General features: G+C 40.3%; 1 protein-coding gene and 1 pseudogene across 3 annotated transcripts in view; one reads left to right on the top strand and one right to left on the bottom strand.

Moving 5' to 3' along the window:
* PLEKHM3 (pleckstrin homology domain containing M3) overlaps positions 1–15219 on the top strand; it is a 193986-nt gene that overhangs the window by 144523 nt on the left and 34244 nt on the right. The window lies entirely within an intron of this gene.
* LOC136378695 (large ribosomal subunit protein uL4-like) lies at positions 422–5961 on the bottom strand (annotated as a pseudogene).

Here is a 15219-nt window from a genome sequence, read left to right as displayed (position 1 = left end):
CACCAAAGTATTCTTCCACAGTTACCAACCAGATTTTTCTTCCCTCTCCATTCTCACTATACCTTTTTAGTTTTAAGAAGCTATCATCTTGCCCTGGCTGGAGAGCTTGATTGGCTAGAGCATTGTCCCGAAGCACAAGAGGTTGCTGGATCGATCCCTGGTCAGGGCACATACAAGAACAGATGTTCCTGTCTCTCTCTAAACTCAGTAAAATAAACATTAAAAAAAAAAGTTATCTTTGAATCCCTGTGAATGATTCTTTTTAATTGAGGTGAATTAACATATAACATTATATTAGTTTCAGGTGTACAACAATGATTCAATATATTTTTTTCATGTTTCTCACTGCCTTTGATCAGGTTTTTATTTAAAATTAGCTGTCCAAAGTGATTTGACCTTTCCGGAATAAACGAATGCAAGTTTATGCTGCAGACTTCTCCTCTTCTGTGTTGGATTTTTTTTCTGCAGGTTTCTTCTCAGCTGCTTGGTTCTTGGTAGCTGCAGCCTCTTCTCCCACCAAAGACGTCCGCTTCCCAACACCAGCAGCTGTCTTTCCTTTCTTCCCTACCACAGGTTTCTTGCCTGGATCCCCCTTCTCATCTGATTTGGCTTCTAGCGCTGCTGCTGCTGCTGCTTTATCCACTGGGAGCTTGTGGTTCTTGGCCTCGTAAAGAATGGGTTCTGGAGCATGGTCTTTGCATATGGGTGTACCTTCAACATGGTTTTCAAGCTTTCAGTAGATTCTTCTTAAGGACTCGGCAATGAATCTTCTCGCATGATGCTCAGAGGGATCTTTGGCTGTCTGTGTATTCAATATTCTGCTGAGATAGGTACTGAGCATTTTGTACATAGGAAGTTTGTAGTTACTCTTGAGGGAGGCAGCTTTACCCCAAGTGCCACACAGATCATCTAACTTGCAGAAAGCACGTCCAGTCCAAATGCAGAAATGGCCCACATGCCTACCAGGAGCAAGTTTCAAAATGTTCCATTTGCTTACATTGAACAGAGTAATTCCAGGGATGTTTCTGAAAGCTTTGGTGATACCCTTGTCTTCATTAAAGATGATACAAGGTCCCTTGCACTGGCTACAACTGATGGTTTCTCATTTTGCCCTTGCCAGCATTTGCTGAGAGGCATAGAACTTTTTGATACCATCCTAGGGCTTAAGTTTCTTAAGAAGACCCTGGCCGGTGGCTCAGTGGATGGAGTGTCAGCCCAGCATATGGATGTCTGAGGTTTGATTCCCAGTTAGGACACACAGGAGAAGCAACCATCTGCTTCTCTCCCCTTTCATCTACCCCTTCTCTCCCTCTCTTCCCCCCAACAGCCAGTGGCTAGATTGGTTTGAACATGGCCCTGGGCACCAAGAGAGGATAGCTCAGTTGGTCCAAATGCACTGGCCTCGGGCACTAAAAATAGCTCAGTACTCGAGCGTCGGCCATAGATGGAGTTGCTCAGTGGATCCTGGTTGGGTCTCATGCAGCAGTCTGCCTCACTATCTCCCCTCCTCTCACCTAAAAAAAAAGAAAAAGATAGGTTTCTTAAGAAGCAAAACAATCTCCATGGTCATCTTGTAGCCTTTAACTTTTTCTTTAACCACCAATAGAAGTTAAGGAACTTACTAAATACAATGACCTTTAGACTTGGCCAGTGCTGGTCAGGCCTAGGCAGCCAGTGTGGAGCAGATGGCATATCACTTCTGTGTTGTATTCACTCTGTGGTGCCAATGGCACCGAGTTTTGGTTGGTGCAAATGTGCAGCCCCCACAACACATATTTCCAAAAGCACCCTGGCCAGAACTCTGAGCCCCACCACCTCAAACTCTGGGGATTTGAGCCACAGCTCTGCCAGCACCCCGAGACTCAGCAATGGTTTCGTGACCTGCCTATCCACTGACAGCATAGGGCTGCCTATTGTTCTTGTGCAAGTTGGTGTGAACAAAGTTCACAATATCTGGTCAGTGGGATCCTTGAACAGAGCAGGCAGAGTGACATTTTTCAGAGCATACAGGTATCAGCGAATGAGCACACACCATGGCGTGGGGACTAAAGGGCCACATGCCTTTCAACCTGGCGGCTCCCACAGGAAAAAGCTGATTTGGTATTTGTATATATTGCAAAATGACCACCACTATGTCTGGTGAACATCCATCACCACACAGTTTCAAGGATTTTTGTTTCTGATAGTGAGAATTTTTAAGGTCTCTTCTAGCAGCTTTTAAACATGCAATACAATATTAAGTATAGCCATCCTGTATTATATCCCCATGACTTATCAATATTATAGCTAGAAGTTTATATCTTTTGACTACCTTCACCCATTTCACATCCACCACCCGCCTCCTCTGGCAGTCACCAATCAGATCTCTGTATCTGTGACCTTAGTAGTTGTTGTTGTGTGTGTGTGTTGTGTGTGTGTGTGTTTATATTCCACATATAAGTGCGATCACCCAGTATTGTCTTTCTCAGTCTGGTTCGTGCCCTCAAGATCCAGATCCAGATGTTGTCTCAAATAACAAGATTTTCTTTTTATGGCTGAGTAATATTCCATTGTGAGTGTGTGTGTGTGTGTGTGTGTGTGTGTGTGTGTGTATCACATTTTCTTCATCCATTATTCAGCAATGGACATTTAGGTTTTTTCCAAATCTTGGCCATTGTAAATAATGCTGCAGTGAACATGGGGGTACATATATCTGTTTGAGTTAGTGGTTTCATTTTTTTCAAATAAATACCCAGGAGTGGAATTGCTGGATCAGGGAAACTTTATACTGTATTCCATAGTGGCTGCACTAATTTACATTCATTCTACCAACAGCACGCAAGGGTTCCCTTTTCTCCACGTCCTCACCAACACTTATTTCTTATCATTTTGATAATAGCCATTCCAACAGGTGCAAGGTGGTATTGCATTGTGGTTTTGATTTGCATTTCCCTGGTGATTAATGATGTTGAGCACCTTTACATGTACCTGTAGGCCATCTTTTTTGGAAAAAATGTCTATTTAGGTCTTTTTCCCCTTTTTAATTGGATTTTCTTCTATTGTGATAGGGATTGCATTAAATCTATAGATTGCTTTGGGTAGTATGGACATACTAACAATATTAATTCTTCCAATCCATGAGCATGGAATATCTTTTCCATTTGTGTAGTCTTCAAATTTTTTCATCAGTGTCATAGTTTTCAGAGGACAAGTCTTTCACCTCCTTGGTTAAATTTATTCCTTGGAAATGTTTTTTGATGCAATTGTAAACCCAATTGTTTTCTTAATTCTTACTCTGATAGTTCACTACAGAATTTTATTTTAAAGTCTGCTGTTCCTTTCACATTCCACTCTGCAGAGGTAGCTTCTGTTAACATAGCCAGTCTGACGTCTTCTTCCATACATGTCTACACATTTACAAACAGCTTTATTTATTATTTTTTTATTTTTGTCTTTGCATATAGGATCAAGCTATACTATCTTTCTGCATCTTCCTTTCCAGTTAACAGTACACTGTGGACATCTGGGCATATGTGCATGTTCAGGACACATAAAGGTTTACCTCATTCTTTGATCGGCCACATAGGTGAAAGTTACCTTAATGTTTAACCTGTGCAATTTTCTCTATTAGAACCAGTACTGCAGTGAACACCCTCACACATTTCCTGTACAGTGTGAAATCATTAACATGAGACTGCCAGGTCAAAGGGTATGCATGATTGGTGGTTTGGTAAATAATGCCACTTGCCTTCTAACAAGGTGGAGCCAATTTATACTTCCATTTAGTGTCTTGAGAATGCCTGTTTTTCTACTCTTATATTAACTTTCCATTTTAATGATATTTTTAATTCTAGCCAACCTGACAACTAAAATATAACTTCACACGGTTACTTTAATTTGTATTTTTTTCCATTGTAAGTAAGATTGAGCATCTTTTTATGTTGCTGACCATTTGTAGTTTTTGTAAATTGCCTGTTAATTTCATTGACCTGTATTGAAATTCTATTGTTGTATTTTTTCTTATTAATTTGAAAGAGCTCTTTTTTTTTTTTTGTATTTTTCCGAATATGGAAACAGGGAGGCAGTCAGACAGACTCCCGCATGCGCCCGACCGAGATCCACCCGGCATGCCCACCAGGGGGTGATGCTCTGCCCATCTGGGGCGTCACTCTGCCACAATCAGAGCCATTCTAGCGCCTGAGGCAGAGGCCACAGAGCCATCCTCAGCGCCCGGACAAACTTTGCTCCAGTGGAGCCTTGGCTGCAGGAGGGGAAGAGAGAGATAGGGAGGAAAGGGAGGGGGAGGGGTGGAGAAGCAGATAGGCGCTTCTCCTTGGCCAGGAATCGAACCCGGGACTTCTGCACGCCAGGCCGACGCTCTACCACTGAGCCAACCAGTCAGGGCCAAGAGCTCTTTTTATATTAAGGAAATTGGCACTTTTTCATATAAATAGGAAATATTTTTCCCAGTTTTCTGTCATGTGACTTTTTATAAATGGTATTTTATATTGTGCTAATTTTTAAGTTATATATAAATATATATATATATATATATCTCACTTTTATGGTTTCTAGGATTACAAAATATTTATTTACCCCATGTAAATATTTTTCTAACATTTTCCCTAATACTTTTAAAAATACTTATAAAATAGTTTCCTTTAATATATTTAAATCTGATTTGTAGAGTTACACTTTCTGTGAAATGAATCAGAGTCAGCTTTATTTATCCCCTGCTGACAAACCAGCTGCCCCAACATCATTTATTAAATAACTTAAGTCCCCCTACTTTCATTGTATACTAAATTCCCGTGTGTCAGTCCATATCCTGAATGTAGACAGACGCCACAAACACAGCAGATAATATTCTTGAAAAACAGGATGTATGAAATCTTAATCAGTGCTGTGTAATGAGTGGCACTTTACTTCTTGGGGATACCTGGAGGCAAAGAATAACAATTACCGACAATCTTGACACAATGGCCTGCAAGCTAATGAAGAGTACCAACTTCAGTTTATGTGCAGGAGCTGTTTCTCTGCACATCAGTGACGCAGCTATTTATTAGATCACAGCATTCGAGCCGGAAACTTATTTTGGTTTCTTGTTTAATCTTAGGTATGCTAATCTCGTAGAAGCTATTAAGTAATGATAATGTTGAGCACTTATATTGTACTTTTCATCCTTAAGCGCTATCTAAACATTAACTGATTAAATGCACTGATGAAAGGAAGGGATTTCCAACCTTCTTCAGGAAAACAGATCTCTGGTTGCTCACCTGTGGGGATGATTCCTAAAACGCATTAAGTCCCCTTCGAATGGCAGTCAGCAAGAAGAGGAATGAAAAGCTGGTGACATTATTTTCACTTCTTTTGAAAATTTCTTTTGAGATCTTCTAATTAGTCTGGCTAAACTCACCTTTTATCTGTTTCCCCAGATAGTCCCTTTCTTTATTTTCCTGGGGGTACTCAACAAGCTTCTTTTCATGTTTCCCCTGTTCATTAATCACAAAATGGTAGAATCTCCCAGCTGAGAGGGATTCTTACCGATCTAGTTTTGAATAACCTAGTACAATCACTTTATTTTGTAGATGAGGAAGCTGAGGCCTGGAGAAGTACTTACAAACCAGGTCATACAGCTGACAGGGGGACATAACTAGGATTAGAAACCTCGGTTTCTAACTATTTCAAATCTCAGCCAACTTCATCCTGTTACTTTTTTTCTCGTTGAGAGCTTCGAGATTGCTTTTCTCTTACTTTTTGTAATCTTTTTTTTTTTTCTTTTTGCTTCCATCTTTTCTGTGTTCTGTGTTTCTCCTAACTCCTAATGGATCATCTGACATGGTCAGGTAATGTTTTTATTTCTCTTCTAGTTCTCCGTCCCTTTACACATGGGGCCTTTGTTGTTTCACTGTTACGGCGGCTGACACTGGCCTCCACTCGGGTCCTCCCTGAAAAGCCCGGTTTCTTGCATTTCTCCCACATACGGGCATTCAGAGTTGTTTGTTTTGCCTTTTTCCCCAAGCTGTAGTTGCTTCTTCCTTTAACAAAATCATTTCTCTAGTTTTGGTAAATAAAGTAGGGTTATGTTAAGTTCATTTTTGTCAGAGTTTGATGTGACTTAATGAATTTCCCAGTAGTTTGATCAATAATAAGATGCTATTCAAAATCATACTCCATATTTAAAAATTTACATAAGATGTGATCATTTAAAGTGAATTTTCATACAAGAGGTAAATAGGTTGAACACTAACCTTCCAATGAGCCAAAGGCAGATCCAGTTCAGATCAAAACTGTGGGCATAAACCAGCTCAGTCTTGCTCCCATGCAGGGACTGGGTCCCTTTCTACATGATGAGTCAGTTAGGTACCCAGTGACCTCAGAATTCTCAGGCTGAACCAGAACCTGAGGCTGCCTCTGACCCCAGATGCTCTCAGAAAGGCCTTTTCCTGGAGTAGTGAGGGTGTTTAAGGGGGAATGGGCTCTCTCACAAATCAGCTGGGTGACCTTAGGCAGCTCGCATTACTTCTCTGGGCCTCAGATTTTTCATATACATATGAAGCAAGAAAGCTGAGTTTAAAGGACCACTTAGGGCCTTTCCTTCTTTACTATTTAATGAGTCAATAATGTCATAACTAGTACCAAAATGAATAGTAGAGAACTAAGTCAGATTTATTTTAGGCATCTAACTAGCTCAACAGAGAAATAAAATTGTGCTGAGCATACCATGAGAATTTTCTGGAACTGTCTCAATTTAAAATATATTAATGGTTTTTCCTTGTAAGTAATGTGTAGGTACTTAGTTCAGACTGTGTGGCCTGTTGGGGGGCTCAGAACACGTGGACCACATAACTGTCCTCCTTACAAATGCTTTCACTGAAGTTCCATGAGGTCTGTCTGGACAAGGCCACACCCCTTGGGGCATTTTCTTTAGTACAGAAAAGCTGTCTGAAATCGGCCCCATCCCATCATTTTTTTCTGAATAAGAGATTTATGTTCTTGGGTTCATCTTTGCCATTCAACAACTGAACAAAATTGGAATCCAAATTCCTTTATCTTTTTTCCCTAAGACTTAGTTCCCAGCAGGAAGCAAAATGTAATTTGATAGGAACGATGGTCACCACTCACAAATCTACCCAATTACATCAACCCAGATTCAATTATCACATAGTTTCCTAAGTCTAAGTAGAAATTGTCACCTTTGGGAAAGGATCAGATAAGAGCTAATTGGTGACATCATAATCCGCCCTCAGCGAGGCAGTCCTACTGTGGGTAAGGAGGGGTGGGGAGCAGCTCATTAGAGAAGACACAGCTTTCTGTTTATATACAAACATCCCAGCACTGAACCTGATAAGGAGCTCAAAGGTTAATTATGGGAAAATAGGGTTTGAGCAAACTTTTTGAAAGAGGAAAATCTCCTATGCTTTTTTATTTTCCAATTTTAAGGACTTCATGATTAAGAGGAGTAAAATTTCAAATCGAATGAGAACTCAGAATATTCTCACTGTGCCCTAGGGTTTTCAAACTTGAGCAGAAACCACAGGCTCCTATTTCCTAACTCTCCTCGGACTCACACAGCCTGGATCCCTCGACTTCACCGTACCCACCTGTTAATGCTGGAAATGGCACTCAGAGCAGAGTGAGTGCCACCGCTCACGGGCCTCTGGCCAAGCAAATGCAAACTAAATTATATTGGAAATCATTTTACCATGTGTGACAATTCTGATTCTTCCATTTCATCAAGCTAGCTTGTTACTAGTGAGTGGCAGGTGGCTTTGTTTACTGTGAATGGGGTCTTTTGGTTAGACGTTTAGAGGAGGGGCCATTTGTCAAGTGCAGCAGCCCTCTTCATCAAAGTATTCCTAACAGTTGTCCAGAATCTAAATGCTGCACAATGGCTGAGGAATGCTCGTATTCAGATGGAAGGTAACTTGACAAATCAGGGAGAAGGAATTAGCCGGCGCATACAGAAATTCAATGAGAAAGAGCTTTTTCTTTCTTCTTTCCTGTCCAAGTTACTGGCGCTCTGTCTCTCTGCCCCTGTAGATTTTGAATGTTGTGGTGGTGCCAAGGGAGTGAAGGTAACGGACATAAAAGACTCATTTGTGCCCATTTCCCAATCCCACAGATCTCTATTGGCTACAGACCTTGAACATGACACTGCAATTTCCTGGTGCCACACATGAGTAATAAGCAGCTGTTTCTGAAACTGTGGTTTGGAGAAGGCAGCACTAGGTTATTTTTTAACTTAATTGTAATTTTTGATTGGTCTGCAAGAAAGTAAATCAAATAAAGTCTGTTGTCTTAGTCTGCAAGAAAGCCATAGGCCTCAAATTCCAATGCTGACCATCTTGACCAGAATAGAAGAGGAGGGAAAAGATGTGTATCCCTGAACTGGAAGTTTGACTAGGCAGCTCTCGCAGGGCAAGCTAGCTGGACCATGGAAAGTAATCTTTGATGTTCCTTGAGTCCTAGAAGTACCTGAAATGATAGAGTGAAAAGAATTAGTAGAGAGACCACAAAAGTGAAAAATAGCAAAATAGGAAGAAGCAACTTGTCCCTAGTCTATCTTGCAAAAAGAGTTAAGTTACAAGTGGAAATGTGTATTCTTTGACTACCAGTCAGTAAAATACCTCTGAAGTAGAATGTATGCTTCCTCTCCAAATAAATAAAATCAGAGTAGTACCTTTCTTAGTGCAACAAATTAAGCTGAATGGAAAACAGAAACAAACTCTTTCGCCCGATTTCCGACATCTGCATTTTCTCAAGGAGATAGGGCAATCTGGTGTGTGGGGAAGGTGAAGGAGGTTGAGTGTGGCGAGTTGAGGAGATGGGGAGACTGCTCCATATGCTCTCTGCTAATTATTTTGTCGTGATTTTGCTCACGTAGACAGGCACTTTGGGGGAAAAAAATAGAGGGCTAACTAAACCTCATCTTAAATGCCTATTTCACCATCACTTATGACATGTTCAGATGACCACCTGGTCTTAATGGCCTTGTGATTTTTGTTTTGGTGATCTTTTCTTAAATCATTTTTTATTTTTCAATTACAGTTGATAAACATTATTATATTAGTTTCAGGTGTGCCACCTCAGTGATTAGACATTACATAACTTACTAAGTAATCATCCTGATAAATCGCTCACCTGACACCATACAGTTATTAGAATATTATTGACTATGTCCTTATTAATATTCTATAACAACCAATTTGTACTTCTTAATCCCCCCTTTTTTTTAATCCATCTCCTCAATCTCTGTCCCATCTGGAAACCATCCAGTGTTCTCTGTATCTATGAGTCTGTTCTGCTTGTTCATTTTTTTAGATTCAATCATTGATAGATATGTATTTATTGCCATTTTATTGTTTATAATTTTTCTTCTTCCCCCTCCTCCTCCTGTCCCTTTTCCTCCTCCTTGTTCTGCAAGAAGACCCTTTAACATTTCATGGTTCGGTGGTGATGAACTACATTAGCTTTTTCTTGTCTGGAAAGCTGTTTTTTGGTCCTTCAATTCTAAATGATAGCTTTGCTGGGTACAGTAATCTTGGTTGTAAGTCCTTGCTTTTCATCACTTTGGATATTTCTTGCCACTCCATTCTGGACTGCAAAATTTCTGTTGATAAATCAGCTGACAGTCTTTGTAGATAACTAACTGTTTTCCTCTTGCTGCTTTTAAGATTCTCTGCCTTTAAACTTTTGCATTTTAATTTTGAAGTATCTTGATGTGAGCCCCTGGGTTCATCTTGTGTGGGATTCTCTGTGCTTCCTGGACTTGTATGTCTATTTCTTTTACCAAGTTAGGGAAGTGTCATTATTATTATTATTTTTTTTGTATTTTTCTGAAGCTGGAAACGGGGAGAGACAGTCAGACAGACTCCCACATGCACCCGACCAGGATCCACCCGGCACGCCCACCAGGGGGCGACGCTCTACCCCTCCGGGGCGTCGCTCTGTTGTGACCAGAGCCGCTCTAGCGCCTGGGGCAGAGGCCAAGAAGCCATCCCCAGCACCCGGGCCATATCTGCTCCAATGGAGCCTCGCTGCAGGAGGGGAAGAGAGAGACAGAGAGGAAGGAGAGGATGAGGGGTGGAGAAGCAGATGGGCGCTTCTCCTGTGTGCCCTGGCCGGGAATCAAACCCGGGACTTCTGCACGCCAGGCCGACGCTCTACCACTGAGCCAACCGGCCAGGGCCTTCTGTCATTATTTTTTCAAATAGGTTTTCAATTTCTTGCCCTTCCAGTACTCCCATGATGCAAATGTTAGTATGCTTGAAATTGTCCCAGAAGCTTCTTTCATTGCCCTCAGAGGGAGTAAGTCCGAGTAAATCCATGTGCAGGCCCTTTAAGAGGAACTGTGTGGGACTCCAACAGCTCTAACCTCCCTCAGCCTCAGTCCCTACTGGTTTTTACAGCCAGAAGTTAAGGGACTTCTCTTTTCAACACTGGAACCCTGGACTGGAAGGCCTGATGTAGGGTTGGGACCCCTCACTTCTCAGGGGCAACCCTCTAGTTCAAATATCCCTCACAATTTTTATCTACCACACCTTGGTGTTGAACCAGCCCATTCCACCTCTCCTCCTCTCCTACCAGTCATTGTGGCTTCTTCTTTAATTCCCTAGCTGTGGGACTTCATTCAGCCAGATTTCAGGCAGTTCTGAATGGTGGTAGTTCTGTAGTTTAGTTGTAATTTTGATGTGGTTGTGGAAGGAGGTGAGTAACCGCATTTACCTACACAGTCATCTTGACTAGAAGTCTGACCTTGTAACTTTGATGGGTTGCTATCAAGTTACATTAATGTGTGACTAATTTAATTATAAATATGAAACGAATAAGGAAGACAGTATCCAGCCTTGCTTTTTCCTCTCCATCCCACCGCTTCCCAATACCCAGAGACAATGAAGTTCTGAGGGAGTATGGAATACTCTGTAACGTAAGCCTCTCGGGGAGACTCCCTAGTGAAACTAACTACTATGTACCAGAAAAATACACCCAAGTTGTCAAGAAGCAAAAACTATGCTGTGGTTAGAATTTTTTTAACAAGCTTTGGCCAGTATTATGAAGGAACTACTTTTGTGGCTTACTTAGTCCTGGCCAGTCCTGGCTTGCTCTCAGTGATGTTAGAATCTCCGGAATCAATTCTGGATTCACAACTGGTAGGACTTTCCCCCATATTGGTCCCCACTGAGGACCATTGTCACTTTAATAGCCCTCAATGGCACTTCAGTTTAGGGCTGATATAGCAGAGTTCTCAAATCTGACTTCCCTCAGGCTGTGTGCTTGTTGGCTTGTTGGCCATTTGACTCTGTCCAACCCATAGTCATTTTTCCAGGTCCACTGGCATTCTAGTACCTAGTTCTCTTCTACTTTTTGTCCTCATTCAGAGCCTAAAGGTAGGAGTCTCCTTGGGCTTGGTCTTCTTTGAGAGTGTCATTTCCTGGTGTTTGTGGACTATGGCCCCCCCTTAAGCTCCCACTAAGTTGGCTAAGGGAATGGGGGTGGAAGTTATAAGACTCTTAGGGGGAAGGAGGAGATGGTGGGAAGCAGGATACTTGACTTCTTTTTAAGCAATTAGCCAAAGAAAAGATATATCTGATTTTTAAAAAGAACCTTAGGAGATGTCACACTTGGAATCGACTTCTTTGTAGTGATGAAACCTCTGTACCAGAGGCCAGAATAGTTGGAACCTTCCTAGGGCTGCTAGTAGTTGTATTCAAAGATAAGATTTAAACCTCCCACATATATCTTTATCCCTGGAAAATTGTAAGTATAAAGTTTTCCTTTCTGAAATATTCAAGAAATGTACCTCAGTTTTCTGGAGGGAAAACTTTCAACAGCTTCAGCCCTTTGGAACATGGCCATGGATTAAGCTGAGACGTAGGAAGGACAATCAATCAAGTGAAAAGAAGCGAAAAAGAGTCCCTGAATAGCTGAGCCGCCACCAGGTCCACGCACTCTTTATACTCCTCCCTAAATCACACAGCAGAATGATTGAAAATGTTTGTGACACAAAGGCAGCCCTAAAACACGACTTCCGCGGCCAAGGAAGAAGACGAAAGCATCCTCAGTCAGTCAACAAGGACTTAGGTGCCGGGCAGAGAGGGGATATTTAAGACAAGTATGAAACTCATTGTTTGTGTCCAAGCAGTTTACATTCTCTTAGGCTGCTCCATATAAAATGGCCATTTTTAAGTTAAAACACCATTTTATAGTTAGTATCACCATTTCGATTTGTTCCATCAACAGTTGGATAAGCAAAACAATTACATGTTAAGCCATAGTGAAGAGTGTGAAACAGCATCAAGTCCTATATTAAATTACATGATGTAAAAGCAATTTATGGGAAACACAAGGGATCCAAATAGCTGAAGTCACCAAAGATGGCTTTCCAGATCAAGCCAGAATAGATGTGAGCCAGGAAGCCCAGGAAAAATTTAAATAAGTATCCAGAAAAGAAGCGAAACTTTAGATAGAGGAAATGACATGGGTGAAGGCACAAGTGCAAGAGCGAGCATATTCCACATGAGGGAAAGTTTGCTTAGAACGGAAGGTACACAGTAAGAAATGGAAATGAATTTGGATAGATAGTGTGGAATCAGCTTACGGAGGCACGTGCACACCAGGCCAAGTGTAAGCTCCAGTTACTGAGTATGTGGGACGCAGTAATTCAATATAATCCTATGAAAAGAATGAGTGAAGAGTTTTTACTAATGATAAAATAAGATTGGCCAAGGTTTGAGGGAAGAGATGATACATGATGAAGGCTGTATCTGTAACTGATTGGTTTATATGCTGCTTGGGTCAAAGGAAGAAAGATGGGCATCTGGAAATAAAACTAGAAGACTGAGAGGAGCTCTAAGAGTGTGGGGCAAGACGGGGCAGCGACTTACACCAGAGATATTTGAAAGAGAATCAACAAGAACCTTAGAAACGTTAGGCTAAGTGAAAGAAGCCAGTCACAAAAGACTGCATATTGTTTGGTTCCACTTATATGAAATGTCCAAAAGACGTATATCTGGAGACAGAAATTAGATTATTGTTTGCTTAAGGTTTGGGGAGCAGGTTAGAGGGAAAAGGGAGCAATTGCTAATGGTTACAAGTTTTCTTGGAAGAAGTGAAGAAATGTTCAAAAATGGATAGCAGTGATAGTACACAACTCTGAATAAACTAAAAGCCATTTAACTGTAGACTGTAAATAGTGAATTACATGGTATGTGAGTTATATCTCAGTAAAGCTGTAATTTAAAAAGAGAGGGAATCAATAAAATGTGGTGAATGACAATAGATATGTTTCTGATGGAGAAAAAGAACCACTCACTAGACTCCATAATTTCCAATTTGATTCTCTGTGAAGTAACAAGAATGTCATGAACACCATTATTATTTAATATTGTTTTAGAATCATTGATTATCCAATAAGACATGAAGCATACATGAGAGGTATAAATTGAAAAGGAAGGAACCAGGTTATTACTGTCAGAAAACCCAAAAGAAACACCTAAAAATTAATTCTATTTCTGAAAACTTAGTAAGATGTACTCATATGTCAGATGCACACAAATGTCAACGTATTCTATTATGTCAGCAATAGCTAATAAAAAAAATTATTATACAACAATTCAACTTTGAAATAACCTAAATATAATAAATGTGAGTGGCTTAATCAAGGAAAGAAAACAAATTTTTGTTGAGCAATAATAAATGAAGATTTAATAAAGCAAATATAGATCAAGTTCTTTGATAGGGAGACTAAATATTGAAAAGATGTCAGTCCCCAAATTGATTTTTTTAAGCTTATTAAAATCCCTAGATAGGAATAAACATACATTGTTGGCAGTACAAGTTTGGTGAAATATTTTAAAAGCCTTCAAAAGGTGCATACCCTTTGACGCAAGGACACCATGTAGAATAGAGAAAGCTTCATGCACAAGATCCCTGATCTGCTCCCTTCGATCCTGGATGACAACTGTCGGGTCTTCTTCAAGGCCTTCTCATCCTCGGTTCCTTCAAAGGACCTTTCCTCACCTGGTTTCCAAAACTGTTCTACTTCCTGCTGTTTCCCCCTGAGTGGACTTTAGTTTGTACCTCTCTTTAAATGTGTCATTAACCTTGGTTGTTTAGGAAAAAGTAATGTAAGTAAAACCAAATAGGACCGAAGTGTAGTTACCACAATTTAGAAATAACCCTGTGACACAGTGCAGTGTTTGCTGGTGGTTGGGTATATGATTTGGTAGTGGTTATTTCTTAGAAAGTGTATCATGTGTTGGGATTAGGAGTATGCTCTACTGGGGTTTATTGAAGTTAATGGTCCCTGAGAAAGTAAAAATCAAAAGAGCTCTATCTATGGCTTTCTAAAGGTAACAGAGAGGAAAACAAATTAAAGAATGGTGGAAAATGGACTTGCTTGACTAAAAACACAGCTAGCAAATTTCTACCCTCCTTATTAAGAAAAAAAATCCACTCTTATAAAGCAGTAAACCTGATTTTCCTGTTCACTTTCTACATCTTGATGCAAAAATAATATACATTGTTTTTAAAGATGCAAAAAGACAACTGTATACCAAGTGAAAGACTTGCTTTTCCCACTTGTTCCCTTCCCTAGAGTTAACTACTATTACATTCATTTTTAAATATTATGAGATTATGCTGTGATCTTTAAAATCACTTTAGTTTTTATCTCCAGTATTTTGCATAGCTTAATTTTTTTTTTTTTTACAAAATACATTATTACATTCCTTGTAGTCTTTTATTTTTTTGTAATGTCAGTTACTACTAATTTATTCACCTTGGCATCATAATTTCTCCTTAGGTATAATTTACATTGCTCTCAGATGTTATTTTTATGAAAAATTGTCATTTAAACTATGATATGTATCCACTTGAAAGTATCCAGCAATTTTCAATTATTTCCAGCTATTTTCAAATTACGTCTTATTATTCTTGTTTCTTATATCAAAATCAGCATGCCTATCCATTTGCACTAATAGAGGGAAGGGAAGGCAGATTTTATGTTGTTAGTGCATGAGCTGCTGAACTGGCCAAAGCCCATGCAGTATTCGTTCAGTGAGGGGAAATCTGACTAGCCATTGTTTCCGAACTCCTAGATGTTTGCAGGCCAGCAGATGAGGTAAGTGTAGGAGGCAGGCAGATGCAAGACAGCAGGGCCGGGTGGGGACAGCTCTCTATAGGAGAGCACTGTCCCAGGGGAGTAAGCTGTCCCTGTCACAGCCAGTATCATCACCA

The sequence above is a fragment of the Saccopteryx leptura genome, chromosome 7, assembly GCF_036850995.1.
Source record: "Saccopteryx leptura isolate mSacLep1 chromosome 7, mSacLep1_pri_phased_curated, whole genome shotgun sequence".
In the NCBI taxonomy this organism is placed as follows: domain Eukaryota; kingdom Metazoa; phylum Chordata; class Mammalia; order Chiroptera; family Emballonuridae; genus Saccopteryx; species Saccopteryx leptura.
Note: the sequence above shows the minus strand (reverse complement) of the source record. Positions and strands in the feature narration are given on the sequence as shown.